This window comes from Oncorhynchus tshawytscha, linkage group LG04 (assembly GCF_018296145.1).
Source record: "Oncorhynchus tshawytscha isolate Ot180627B linkage group LG04, Otsh_v2.0, whole genome shotgun sequence".
NCBI lineage: Eukaryota > Metazoa > Chordata > Actinopteri > Salmoniformes > Salmonidae > Oncorhynchus > Oncorhynchus tshawytscha.
The window spans coordinates 35,461,150-35,475,650 of record NC_056432.1 but is presented as its reverse complement, the minus strand read 5'-3'; the positions used below and the strand labels follow the sequence as shown (position 1 = coordinate 35,475,650).

General features: G+C 45.9%; 1 pseudogene; it reads right to left on the bottom strand.

Moving 5' to 3' along the window:
• LOC112249510 overlaps window positions 1-13,237 on the bottom strand; it is a 70,702-nt pseudogene extending 57,465 nt beyond the window's left edge.
• Between the last annotated feature and the right edge of the window lie 1,264 nt (window positions 13,238-14,501).

The window sequence follows — 14,501 nt, the reverse complement described above, 5'->3', positions numbered from 1 at the left end:
ACCAGGACCCATATGGAATAGGGTGCCATAGTGCACTACTTTTGACCAGGACCCATATGGAATAGGGTGCCATAGTGAACTACTTTTGACCAGGACCCATAGGGAATAGGGTGCCATAGTGCACTACTTTTGACCAGGACCCATAGGGAATAGGGTGCCATAGTGCACTACTTTTGACCAGGACCCATAGGGAATAGGGTGCCATAGTGAACTACTTTTGACCAGGACCCATAGGGAATAGGGTGCCATTCGGGATGCACAGTGTTGTTGGCCGGTCCCATTCCACTCCCACAAGGCACTGCATTGTGCTAGTGCTCCTCTGTCATTGGTTCGCTCCAGATGTGTGACTTACGAAGGCTTGAGATGTATAAATAACCAAGGTGGCACATCACTGTGAATACCTGGAGCTTTGCTCTTTGGCGCTGAGCTAACCTTGGCTAAGCGCGTGCTGCTATTGACAGACCAGGGAGTCCAGGGATGTTTCTCGCCAGGCTGTTTCTCGCCAACGTGACAACTGCAGAGACCTTGTGAGAGAGCTTATGATTCAGACTTTCACACTTACTGTGTAACCTCACTTTGGTCCCTGGCTGGCATGCCCACCGTCAGTACCACACACACCTGACCTTGTGACAAAACACCGGGGACTCAATGGGTTTTCAGTTACACAGCATTCATTGTCACACGCTGAATGAGATCTATGATGCACTCAACAACATACAGACATATTTTTACATCCGCTGCTGATAGAGTGGCATGTACAGTAAATAATCAGATAGTTATAGATTTGAATTATAGATTCACTACCCATAAGCAGATGGATCTGTATGATACACTCATAGACATAGAGCTTCTAGTAGTTCTATTTCTATGGCTACACCCATAAAAAACAAGCATTCTTTGCTACACAGCAAAGATAGGGAAACTAGTTTACTATCTATCAACTGTAGGCTTACACAAGCTTTGGTGGACCTCTGTGCTGGCAACCCTAGACACGGTTATGTCTGATTAGGAAGGAGCACCTGTAGAGGAATTTGGGTCTGGCAACCATCAACAATCTAAACACAAATCCCTCGACAGATTCACCGGGGGAGGATGCAACGCATGCGATGCCATGGGTTTCACTTTACATTGCATCATGGGTAGAGAAGATTTACAACTGACCGACCTCTTCAGGACGGAGACGCATTCAAAGCTGTCTGCTGTGCCAAGCTATGCTGAGCGATGTTCACTCCACTCCAGATTCAAATATAATGAAGCAAGGAAATGCAACTTTGTCTTACATGGCGACTCCCTCAATTATTCATGTGGAAAAGAAACAACAACAGCCAGAGTTTTCCCCCTGAGCACTCATCCCATTTTCCAAGGCTGCTCATGATGGCTGCACTCTGGCTAAGTCTTTGTTCCTCTGAACTCTCGTATGAGGAGTCAACCTAATGGATGGACAGAGAGAGACCGGTAACACACACAGCACTGTAGTATATAGAGCCCCTTGGGTGTCACTTGGTTCGACTGTCTGATCTCTATTTCAGTTGAGGCTATTGGCAGGTGCACATTATGCAGTATATTGATCATGACTGTACAGTATGGGGAAGAGGAGAGGTTAACCAGCTAATTACTCTACTACAGCGCCAGCGGGGCCAGGCAGTCAGATCACTCCAACAAAGCCATTTCCTGTCAATTAACCAAATGCACCTCTTCAATGTCAACATGTTTCTCTAACGGAAGTCTTCTCGGGCAGGCTGAGTGTTTACTATTAAGACAACAGCTGATAACTCTGTAGTGTCATTTACAAAATGACCTTTTTTTTTTAAAGGCCCTTAAGCTAATTCTATGACAACCTTTGTCTGCAGTGCTATGAGTTCATTTTCCTGTCTCTCTTTGAGTGCTAGGATTATCTCAGTGTTTCTCCGGTGAAGCATCTTGTCTGTTTTGTGTGGATGAGATCCATTGACGGACAAGACATTCTATCGTGTTAAGGCAACAGCCCTTCTTAATTTTCCCCAAACAAGATGTTTCCATATTTTGTGAGAATCCTTGGATTACCAAACTCATGCTCTGGGGCCTTCATACAAACATACAGCATTCAGCGGAATAAAGCGGATTGGAAAACTGTTTTTACGGAGCAGTGTTTGCATATTATCACGTCTGTTGTAGTAAGGAGGCAACTCCGTCAACGGCGGAGAGATATCCATTGTAAACAGGCCCTGGTGATAAAAGGTGCATAATCCAGCCAATGGAGCCTAAGCACATAATCCAGAGTCCCCATATCCCTCTACAGAGCCCGGGTAAAATGAAACCCTGCGAGCTGCCTCAAACACAACAGAGCCAAGAACTTCATCTACCCCCAACTCATCTCCTCTACCCTCTATCCCCATCATACAGCTCTCTCACTCTCTCCCTCGCTCTCTCTCTCTCTCTCTCTCTCTCTCTCTCTCTCTCTCTCTCTGCTCACACTGCTTAAAAGCTTTAGCAGAGAGAGGGGGAATTAATCAAGTGTTAAAAGCTGTGAAACTGGGCGCAGCAGGGAGGGGTGGATGGGGGGGGCTAGAGAGAGAGAGACCTGCTTCCAGGCATGTCTTCCTCTCCTCCTATGGTTGTTATTCTCCTGTAACAAGGGTCCTTAAAGCCAGACCTAGCTGGGATTGTTCTGGGTCAGAGTCAGGACCAGGGAGGATCCAGAACTATTGTTAGAGGCGAAGGGATGAAGGGAGAGGGAGGGATTGTAGGGAGTGAGGGAGAGGGAGGGATTGTAGGGAGTGAGGGAGAGGGAGGGATTGTAGGGAGTGAGGGAGAGGGAGGGATTGTAGGGAGTGAGGGAGAGGGAGGGATTGTAGGGAGTGAGGGAGAGGGAGGGAGTGAAAGAGGGACGGGAGGGAGGGAGGGAGTGAAGGAGGCAATGGACATCCCCGCCCATGTAGGCCGCCACCCACCAGTGTGATTGACAGACAGAGCAGAGCGCTGGCTGGGCTGGCAGGGTGCCAGTGGGAGCCTAGCCTTCTGGTAGTGGTGCCCTCCTCTCTCCACAGATCAATACCTCCATATGCAATTAGGGTTAGAAAAACAGATGGGCTTAAAGACTGCAACATCCACCCACCACCACCAACCAGCTCCCCAATCCCCCCAACCACAACACACTGTGGACCAAATCAGATCACCTAGCTGCCTGTTTCTCACAGATTCTACTCCTGGTCTCACCAAGGGTTCTCACTTCTTTAGATATGATTCCGTGGTGAATATAGAGCAGTAGTAGATTGGAAGTGCAGAGAGTAGTGTGGGCCTACTGTAGTTGGTGCTGAGGCCTTTCCAAAACAGGGCCCGGCTCCCAATGGGAGAGACTTTACACCTGTGTCTCTGACAGCTACACTTGTTCTTTCAACCACCCACTACCAACAGGTGGGATGTCCCCACACAGCCATGTCATGGGCCTCTCACACACGCGCACGTGCACACACACACACGTGCACGTGCACACACACACACACGCGCACACACACCAAGCCAAGCCACAGTCAGTCAGTTCTCCAGCAGCCCTGGCGCAGGACAAACCCCTGAGAGAGGCATATTCAGAGTACAGAGTGGAGAGGGGGAAGGAAAGGAAAGCGGGAAAATCTAATCTGATCAAATGAATGCCACAGTAAGCACAAGTGACATGTCTTGTTTGGGGACATCCCTGTGCGGAGCCTGAAAGGCCATGGACGCCTCCTCTTCTCAGCCGTGACCGACGAGCACCGTGGATGAGAGGAAAAGAGAGAGGGAGAGGAGGAGCAGAGCTGTTGTCTGAGTCAGCCCTGTAGCCAGGAGAGAGAGAGGCTCAATTATATTTCCTATCCCTCATGAGCCGCCTGGCCTCCTCTGGCACAGAGAAGCCTGAGCCTTCTCTCCCCTCCTTTTCTCTCTTCTTCTCTCCTCTTAGTTGATAAATAAATGGCAGGCCCGTCGGGGGCACGGTCTGGCCTCCCAGCGCACACTGCAGCCGCCCGCCTGCGTTCCCCTCACATTACCGTAGATAGACATTTGACACATTATTGTTGTTACACGGCCGTCTCTCTCTCTCTCTCTCTGTGCCCTGCTCAGTCACTGAATCAAGGAGGGGAGGAGGATGGCAGGGGTGGAGAGGAGCTCGGTGGAAATGTCTGTCGAAGTCGGCACGATTAGCAGAAATGGAACATGTTCCCTGAGCTCCCTCTCTCCATCTCTCTCTCTCTCTCAGAGCAGGACTGACAGCCACGGATGCGTCAGTGACACTTGATTGCTGAGAGAGAGAGAGCAAGAGAGATTCCGCAGACGGGGCCATTCAACAGGAGTCAAACCTGCAGGGTCAACTTTATCTCCGCTCAGTTCCATGTCATTAGAGTAGCCTGCTGCATTTCCCGCTCTCTCCGACCGTACGAAATACAACACACCCTTACTTTCCACCCGCCACAGGTAACAGACAAAGGGCAGCAGTGTGGCTCAAGGCCCCCCAAAATGGTTGCTGTTCAGTTTACATTAAAGTACATTCGTTTAATAGAGTCAATTACATACATATCACAGGTAGGTTGCAGCTTAATTGGGGAGGATGGGCTCACAGTAATGGCTGGAACGGAATGACTGGAATGGTAATCAAACACATGGTCTGAAACCGTTCCATCCACTCCATCCCAGCCATTATTTTGAGGCGTCCTCCCCTCAGCAGCCTCCTGTGATACAAATACACCAAACTGCAGTTGTGTATTTAGCAAGGAGCTAAAAGGAGTAAATAAGTCTTAGAAAAGTGGCACGTAACTTGAAATGTCTTGTTTTTGTGTAGCCGATCCTTTTGCCCACTGCGATTGGTCTGTTTTTACAAGGGGCATCTCTGTAGAACATCACAAAGGCGAGAGGAGAAGAAAAAAAACGTCAAAGTCACAGGATGTTTGTGTGGTTTCTTTCTCCGTCACAATTCGTTTGGGGGATCCACAAAGAAACACTACTCGAGCGTAAAAACTCCATGTGGAGGCCATTTTCTTTCCACCACACATCATCACTCCCCTATAGCCAAAACCCGAACCAGATGTGAAGGATCAGCGCGGATAAAAAACCAGGGGAATGAAAATAAAGGGCGGAATGTGACACATGAAATACAATTTTAAAAAACTTTTAAAAAACGAGAGAGCAGGACACTTGAATTACTTCTCACATATCATTTGGTTTTGCTGGGCCAAGCCAGACACTGCCGAGAACAGTAAGACGAAAGGAGACTGGAATCACACGGAGAGAAAGTCTAGAGGCTTTTTTCATTTAACATGCATGCGGCCCACCATCCATGCTCCACAATAACTATTGAACAAGACTGGGACGGACAGACAGACAGCCTGCCCCCCAAAATCAGCACGTCAACTAGATTACCCAAGGATACGCAAAAGCTAGGCACCGTCTCCTAACTCTTTCAATCTCGAACTTAAACACAGGCACCGCTGTGGCCTTAAAGTACTGTACGGTATGCACAAGATCGTGAAAGGCTAGCGTTTTGTCAGGCTATAAATATATTTACCCAAAGACGAAAGTCTGTTCTATTTAAAAGTCTGTTCACATCTGGTAGTTATATTTGCTACCAAACATATTACAGCCTTCAGTCTTTAGAGGCAAAGTTTTAAAATATTATATGAATAATATGCCTTTCCCTGGCTACCCTGCTGAGGGCCTTTGTATGGTTTGGCCGTGGGGGGCCTGGTCTAGGTGGTCTGGTCTCTGAAGCAGCCCTCTCTAGCCTTCCTCTGTTTGCAGAGCCTCTCTCTCTCTCGGCTCGCTGGTGTTGCCACAGTGCTAAATTGCACAGCTGTTCCACAATCTGTGGCGGTGTTAATTACCCTAACTTGAGCGGCAGCTCGTCAGCTCCTTGCTAACGAAGGGGCCTGCTTTCCAGCGAGGGCGCCGTATGTTTGGTATGTAGGACCATTTCCCACCCGGCGCTATACAGAGCCCCCCAGGCAGCTCGGCTCACAGACAGACCACCCGATACATCCGTATCTAGAGGAAAACTCTCTCTCTCTCTCTCTCTCTCTCTCTCTCTCTCTCTCTCTCTCTCCCTCTCCCTCTCCCTCTCCCTCCCTCCCTCCCTCTCCCTCTACCTCCCTCCCTCCCCCTCCCTCCCTCTCCCTCTCTCATCTAATTAAACCAGCTTCCAAGTCCAATCTGCTTACCAAGGGGGAAAAACACAAGGCGAGATGAAAAGAGAATTTAATACACTGCTAGTAGAAAGGGGCTTAAAATGAAATATGAGAGAAAGAGAGTGCTCAATGGTTGTACTGTAGCTTAAGATCCTCAGAGATGGTTGAAAGGAAGCGCTGGGTGAATCTGTGCCGATCAATCAGCGTTTGTCAGTCAGATCCCTAAGAACCTCCAAAGCCTCAGCGGTGAAACATGTATTTTCTAGAAAGTGCCTTCAATAGCCTGGTTGCTGCTCATCTCACTTGTCAGTGATACAAACACACCATTTCTCAACTCTAAACCAACCACAATCAACCTTAACCCAACCACAATCTCAACCTTAACCCAACCACAATCTCAACCCTGACCCAACCACAATTGCAATTCTAACACAACCCAATCACAACCTCAACCCTAACCCAACCACAATATCAACTCGAACTCAACCACAATCTCACCTCTAAAACAAACACAATCTCAACCCAACCTCAATCTCAACTCTAACCCAACCACAATCTCAACTCTAACCCAACCACATTCTCAACTCTAACCCAACCACAATCTCAGCTCTAACCTAATCCAATCTCAACCCTAACCCAACCACAATCTCAACCCTAACCCAACCACAATCTCAACCCTAACCCAACCACAATCTCAGCTCTAACCTAATCCAATCTCAACCCTAACCCAACCACAATCTCAACCCTAACCCTAACCCAACCACAATCTCAACCCAACCACAATCTCAACCCTAACCCAACCACAATCTCAGCTCTAACCTAATCCAATCTCAACCCTAACCCAACCACAATCTCAACCCTAACCCAACCACAATCTCAACCCTAACCCAACCACAATCTCAACCCTAACCCAACCACAATCTCAGCTCTAACCTAATCCAATCTCAACCCTAACCCAACCACAATCTCAACCCTAACCCAACCACAATCTCAACCCTAACCCAACCACAATCTCAACCCTAACCCAACCACAATCTCAGCTCTAACCTAATCCAATCTCAACCCTAACCCAACCACAATCTCAACCCTAACCCTAACCCAACCACAATCTCAACCCAACCACAATCTCAACCCTAACCCAACCACAATCTCAGCTCTAACATAATCCAATCTCAACCCTAACCCAACCACAATCTCAACCCTAACCCTAACCCAACCACAATCTCAACCCAACCACAATCTCAACCCTAACCCAACCACAATCTCAGCTCTAACCTAATCCAATCTCAACCCTAACCCAACCACAATCTCAACCCTAACCCAACCACAATCTCAACCCTAACCCAACCACAATCTCAACCCTAACCCAACCACAATCTCAACCCTAACCCAACCACAATCTCAACCCTAACCCTAACCCAACCACAATCTCAACCCAACCACAATCTCAACCCTAACCCAACCACAATCTCAGCTCTAACCCAACCACAATCTCAACCCTAACCCAACCACAATCTCAAAATATACCTGCAGGTATATAGTCATATATTCTTTCTCCTCTGCATTGAATAATTGAAAGTAATTCACAGTAATAGACTAAATTACTTCCCCACATAACAATTGATTTAACATATGTAACTTTTTACATGCAACCGACAAAGTAAAGGTGTAAGCTGTTTTCACCCTTCCCACGACACCCCATTGGCTACGAGCCTCTAGCACCTACCACCCGCCATAGGATGAAACATGAACACTCTAGCTAGCCTGACATGGCACAGGGAGGCTAATGAATCCATGAGCCGGGAGTCATAAGGGGGCACAAAACGATTGGGCAATTAGGCCCACAAAACATCTTGGATGGCGTGATGGAGGACTCCTGGGTTTGTCTCCTCTCCTCCACTGTGTTCTCTCTCTCTATCATTAGAGCTGCAGTAGAGCCACATCTGGCTAATGGCACGCCTGGGGTTGGTGCTCAGACAGGGTGCCACGCAGCGCCGCACAGAACACATTTAATTACGCCTCATAAAGGTAAAAAAAAAGACAGCTTGCTCGCTGGAAAGAGCTGCTTTGGGGACAGGATGGGGCAGGCGGGGAGGAGGAAGGGGGAGGTAGGTGCAGGAGGAGAGAGAGGGATGAGGGCTGAGTGAAGGGCCTTGCAGGAAAGCTGCCAGAATTACAGGTTGACCCTTGTCGGTAGCTTGAAAAGCGGAGAATTCACTCGAGTGTCTCCACCTCTCAATGAGACGGCTGGCGCACAATAAGGAGAGGACGCTGGAGAGTGAAGGCGATAGATCCTCGCGAGCACCAGAATCAAAGACCCCTATTTTCTCTCCTTTTAGATCATGGCCCTCGCAGCATCCGACGTCAGCGGCTAATTGGAGACGGGCCACGAGGATTAAAGGCAGAGGTCTCTGAAATATTTATGATGGGGTTGGGAGACTGTTTGATGTGAAGTGGGGGTCCTTTATCCCACGGCTATAGTGAGAACAACAACACCACCATCATCATAGGCACACATCCCCATCATGGCTGATGAGTGCTGAGGGGCCAAGCTCTCTTATCCCCCCCACACACACACACACTATCTCTCTACCCTTCCATAACCCCGTCTCCCTCCCTTCCCCCTTGACCTCTCCGGTGGTGGGTGGGGGCATTGTGTTGTACAGTGGCCCTTGCCCGAGCGGCCCTCGTCTGTCCACTGTGAGCTGTGAGCATGAAAAACACATTACCCGCTGAGTGACTGGCTGACCTATGACTGCAGCAATACCTGGAGGTATTTAAAAGGCCTTAGGTGGCCGCTTTGTTGCGGCGCACAGTTGACATTTAGAACTGAGGGGCGAGGAGAAAAAAAAGAGGACGCGCCCCCAGGACTCAGCGCAGCGCGAGCAGATGCCCCAACATTTAGGAAATAACATCTGATAGGAGATGAGGGAGAAAAAGCTGCGCAGTTGACAAATTGGCTGAGTCTAAAATGGTCCCCTATTCCCTATATAGCGAACTACTTTTGGCCAAGGTCCATTAGCTCTGATCAAAAGTAGTGCACTAGGGAATAGAGTGCCATTTGTGACACAGACATTATGGAGGCAGCAATCCATTGTGTGACAGTGTCAGAGCTGGCCAACACCACGGGAAAGGTCACCGGTCACTTCCATTTGAACAAAGGCATAAATACCACCCATCCAGAGTGGTTAACAACACACAGACTCCACAGGGACCCACTGTTCGTGGACCGCAGCAATAGAAAAATAGGAAAAAATGAATTTTGTTTTGCCAACACCTCCCTGTCCCTTTATGGCCAGTGGCCTTGTGGGGCCCATTCATGTTATTTATAACGTTAATGTTAAAAACAGACATCTCTGCAGTGCACATTAAAGTGGTGCTTGCCAACCCCGTCTCACTCTTTCTCACTGCTGCTGGTTTCCTCTGTTCCTCTTTCTCAGGTCTCCCACTGCTTTTGGTGCAGAGAGAGTGCTTTATGGTCCTTCTCTTGCCAGCATTAAGACATTATAAGTACCATGGGGAAGCCTGTAAATTCCCCATTGCTCTCTCGCTCTCAAACACACACACACACGCGCACGCACACACGCACACACACACACGTAGAGTATAGAGGAGGGAGTGTTCTCCTCTCCAAGTATGAATACGATCACGTTACACGTCAATTGTTATATAGTAATGACGTGTTTTCAGAATAATCCTCTAGAAAAAATCAATCCAAGACTAATAACAAGCAGCCGTCTCAGTCTGTATAAGAGGGAAATCATAGACTAAATACTGCGAAGGGGGCCTCTACCCAGCGAATCGGACAAAGGTGAGCCACATAACAAGCAATACAATTCACCCAGCTTAATAGGCTTAACACAAGTGCCCAGACAACAAATTGGTACAATAGATGTACGTAATGTGATTTATGGGCGCTGGTGCTGTGTCAGGGGATCTGCAGGAAAGAAAGCACACATTCAGCACTTGGAAGGGAATGTCCATCCATCCTTCACTGAAGTGAATAGACTGCTAATACTCTGCCATTCCAAAGAGCAAAATAAGAGATCACACTCTCTCACTCCATACTAAAAAAAAATACAAGAAAAACAGAATGGAGAGCTCGATAGAGATGAGATGAGAAACACTCCCTCTACAGTACTGCCTGAGGGCTGGCCTTGAATGAGCAGTACCACGGCTAGGCTGCCGAATGAATGTGAAGTGAAAGTGTTGCTGTGTTTTTCACTCTAGTATGTAAGACACCTACCCTACCGCCATATTTCACCATCCTGTTCTCACAGTGGGCAGGCAGGCAGCATCAGAATAAGCCAATTTGGATTTAAGATCTACATTCCAGACAGGTTGCAGTTGGGGATTTAGAGCAGTTTATCACCCCTTCAAACCAAATAGTTAAAAAAAAACAGAGTTAACATCAAATGCATCAACACATTTTTCACTGCCACGTTTTTAGTTTTCTCTCAACATTTCACGGACCATCGCAATGTGCTGCAGCAGGCCAGGCAGCTGATTCCAACCAAAACAGCTTAACTGCTCATTCACCTTTAATGATAGTGGTTGATAGCATTACCACTTTCCAGTCGATATTGTCACGATTAAGACCTCTGAATAGGGTTATTTGCTTAACGTTTCCACTTCCTCCCCGATGTTTCATGTTTCACTATTGCTTTTAAATCCCTGCATTAAATCCAACACAAATCTCCATTTAATGTTTGTCCTTCCCCTCCTCCCCTAGTTTGAGGCATGAGGCATTAGGCTTATGACGCAAGGTTTGTCATGTATCCCCGAGCTAGCTGTGATCAGCCTGAACTCTTACATTACAAATAGCTGGAGGATTTTTTTTTTCACCCTCTTATCAGCCTTGCCAAGCAGGCCTCTTTCTTATCAGCTTTCTGCTGGAGATAAATGGGCTTTTGAAGATACGAATAAGGAGAGCTTTTTGCAACCTAATTCCAGAGCTGCATCTGCAGTAGATTAAAGATTTGGTTGAAGGAAATGGAGAAAGACACATAGGGAGGTGGTAGAGGCGGCGGGTACTGTGTAGCAGTGGCGTTAATGTATTAGTAAGGTAATATTTTCCCTATCAAATAGCTTTAAAATACACATTTACGACAAGGTCAAAAAGGAAACACGAAGACCACTTTATGAACACGCCGCAAAAAGGAGACAGGAGTCGGTGTTATTGTTGTTGTAAAGTGTGAGGAGATCTATCCACTTTTCATAGAAACCACTACACAAAAAGCCAAGCATGGTTGTCCAAATCACCCACTCAACGTGTAGGCCAGTGCCCCTTTTGAACTCTTGAGGCCCACCATTTTCAAACAGCGTTTCCAATAAAAAATAGCAGTATTATCTCTCATGATCATAATACGGACACCTTTCTAAGTTTGAAATGACATAAACATAAAAGTAACCGTGTTACAACCCACAGGTTTGTGTAGTATGGCTGTAAGAAAAAGTTCAGTATCAAATAAATGTAGGCCTATACACATGTACACCGACAGCTTTTTCAACCGTAGAGGGGCAATCTAGAGGTAGGCGCTCTAAAGTTTTCAAAGAGCTATTTGCTTAGATTGTTATTACCTTAAACATGCTTTGCCACTGTAGGGAATAACCTATCCATAAGACATGAAGTTATAGCTATCCTAATAAACACAGCATTTTGGGGTTCAGTTCTATCGTCGAATAGACACTTTCAACCTGAAATGACGATAGACGCCAAGACAACATAAAGTAAAGTAGCCTACAGGTGTGTGTTGTTCCAAACATAGGCTACTTAGACAGACACAACAACAGTGTAGATGCTACGGATCACTTACATTTTTTTTTGAAATACATGAACACGGAAATAACTGTTAACAAACAAGCCAAAAGCCGCCATAGAATAGCGGAGCGGTAAGCGCGCATAACAGCCTCTCTGCGTCTTTGGGTCATATTGAAAGACGTTTTGATATAACCTTGAACATCCACATTCTTGCGTGCTTTGGTGATAAAAACTAATTATATAGCTCCTCCTGTGGTACTTGATGCCAGACATAGCGCAACCTTAAAATTATGTCAATGTCGTGCGTTGCATTTATTGTAGACTGGACTAGGCTACTGTCTGTCACGACGAGACTTAGACATGTACCAAAAATAATTCGATTAATATAATTGACATATATAGTAAGTCAAAATGTGCAAGTAATTGGGCTATAACAGAATAGAATACATTGTGCATAGCCGTTACTCAGGGAAAAGCGAGTAAATCGAAATCATCAATAGGCTACGGAATAGCCTACCGGTAGGCTATTCTTAATTCCTATCGGCCTATGTAATAATGTAAATATTATTCGATTTTTGTGTTACCATAAATCTTACATAGGGAAAACATTGCAATAAGGCAAAAGGTTGGCTGGCATGAGCCAATTATCAAATTTCATAACCTTACCGAAACAAATGAGTTGCGATGTCCTCCGTGCAAAGAACCATTGGGGGAAGAAATGTAATATAGGTTCACAAAACCGTTCGACCGAGCCGTATTCAAATAAATCCAGATCGGGAATAGGCTACGCAACAGAAATTCGAGCAGAATTCCGTGTAGAATAGTCTACAGTGGAGCAGACAAGACAGAAGAACCAACCTGCTTAACCAATAAATCTTTACTGAGCGTTTTTTCCGTCTGCAGCGGCAAAAACTGTCAAACCATAAGCAATATTTTTTATATTCTGTTTTTTCTTCTTTTCTTCAAAGTTCAATCACAAGCAGAAACTATTCGTGCTCTGAGAATAGTCCTAAAAACAGGTTCCTTGTTCCCGAAAAAGGAAAAACAGTAGATCTTTGTGTCAAACCAGATTACTGTTGATATGAATCCAAGTCTTTAAAAAGCTCCGATGACAGATCATTAACAATAGATTCCAAGAATAAGACGGCTTCACGCTGGAAATAACAGCAATGACATATCCCAGGTTGTGAAAAACCTTTCAAGTGAGTTAGGCATTTCAATAGAATGTATCCACCATTTCTTGACGCTTTTAGAGAACTCCCGAAAAAACGCAGCGCGCTCTGCGCCTCGGACACGATGCTCTCCAGGCACATACGAGAGAGACTGGCTTCAAATGCGTTGGCAGGCTGTGCTTCAAGCAGCTCGCTCCGCTGGGTGTGTTAAAAAAAGAGGACAGGACGAGACCAAAGCAATCAATGCACGAGAGCTAGATCTTTAATTTGATTCACTGTGCCGTCGTTCTCTCAATTTAACATGTCAACAGTCCTGTCTTCTTGTATCTTGAAAAACGTTTGACAAATCGGGTTTTGCAAATGGCACAGGGACTATGCGTATAGGCCTATTATTATGCTCAATGTTTTACATCGCAATTTACTAAAACAACACCCCCGTTTCAAGGACATTCCAAGCCAAAAGCACAATGCATGTACATCTGAATATACAAAATAATCCTACCAACGACCAATGATCGTTCATGTCATCTCTATCCAACAATGTAACATAAATACACATTAATATAACCAAATAATATTGTCTGATATAGTTCAGTGAAAGACAGTGTACTAACACATAATAACACCACTATTACTGTGTTGTAATGGGCTGTTATTTTGTTACACTCACAAATCCACATGCTGTGCCAGTACAGTGGAGAGAGCATCTTGGCCTCTTTACTTGGATTTTAAAGACATTTTTCTCCAACCCAGCTAAAAATCAGGGAGTTCATCCATCTTGACCTCCCAAGTCTGCAATGATTTCTCAGACTCCCACTTTAACAGTGGTCTGGGGAATACCGACTGGCATTCTGACAGGCATCTGCCTCCCCTTTAAAGCTGCAGATACTGTTCTAAAAATGTACTGTTGGGGGGGGAGAAGAAAATCTTTGAGGATGAAGAGTAAGATATTTCCCACATCTGCTTTAGAAAGTCAAGTTAGCCCTGTGGTTAACTTGTTCACCATTATGACCTGCTTAACTCACATGATTGAAGTCTGATGGAGAAAGCAGATGCTACCAAACGCGAAGAATAAGAATCCGACAACCCCACTCAGTCTCAGTGGATTTGGCTAAAGACGAGTTTAAGATGAGTGTTGACTCTCTACCATGTCATGTGATACCCTGGAGAGAATGAGGGCTGTATATTATGTGAAAAGACCCTGTTAAAAGAATGATAAATACAGTATCACAAATGAAAAAATAATACACTATCGGGTTTCCCCCAAACGGGCATCTATTTTGTCTATATTTAATGCAGCCTTCCATGTTAATACGAGTGATCGGTGGGTTTGTGTCTGGAATGCAAGACTTGTAATTATTTCCCAGCTGACTGTAATTACAGGTCATCCCCAATCCTACCGACTTTCCATTAAAAACACGAGGCATTACGCTCTCTCTC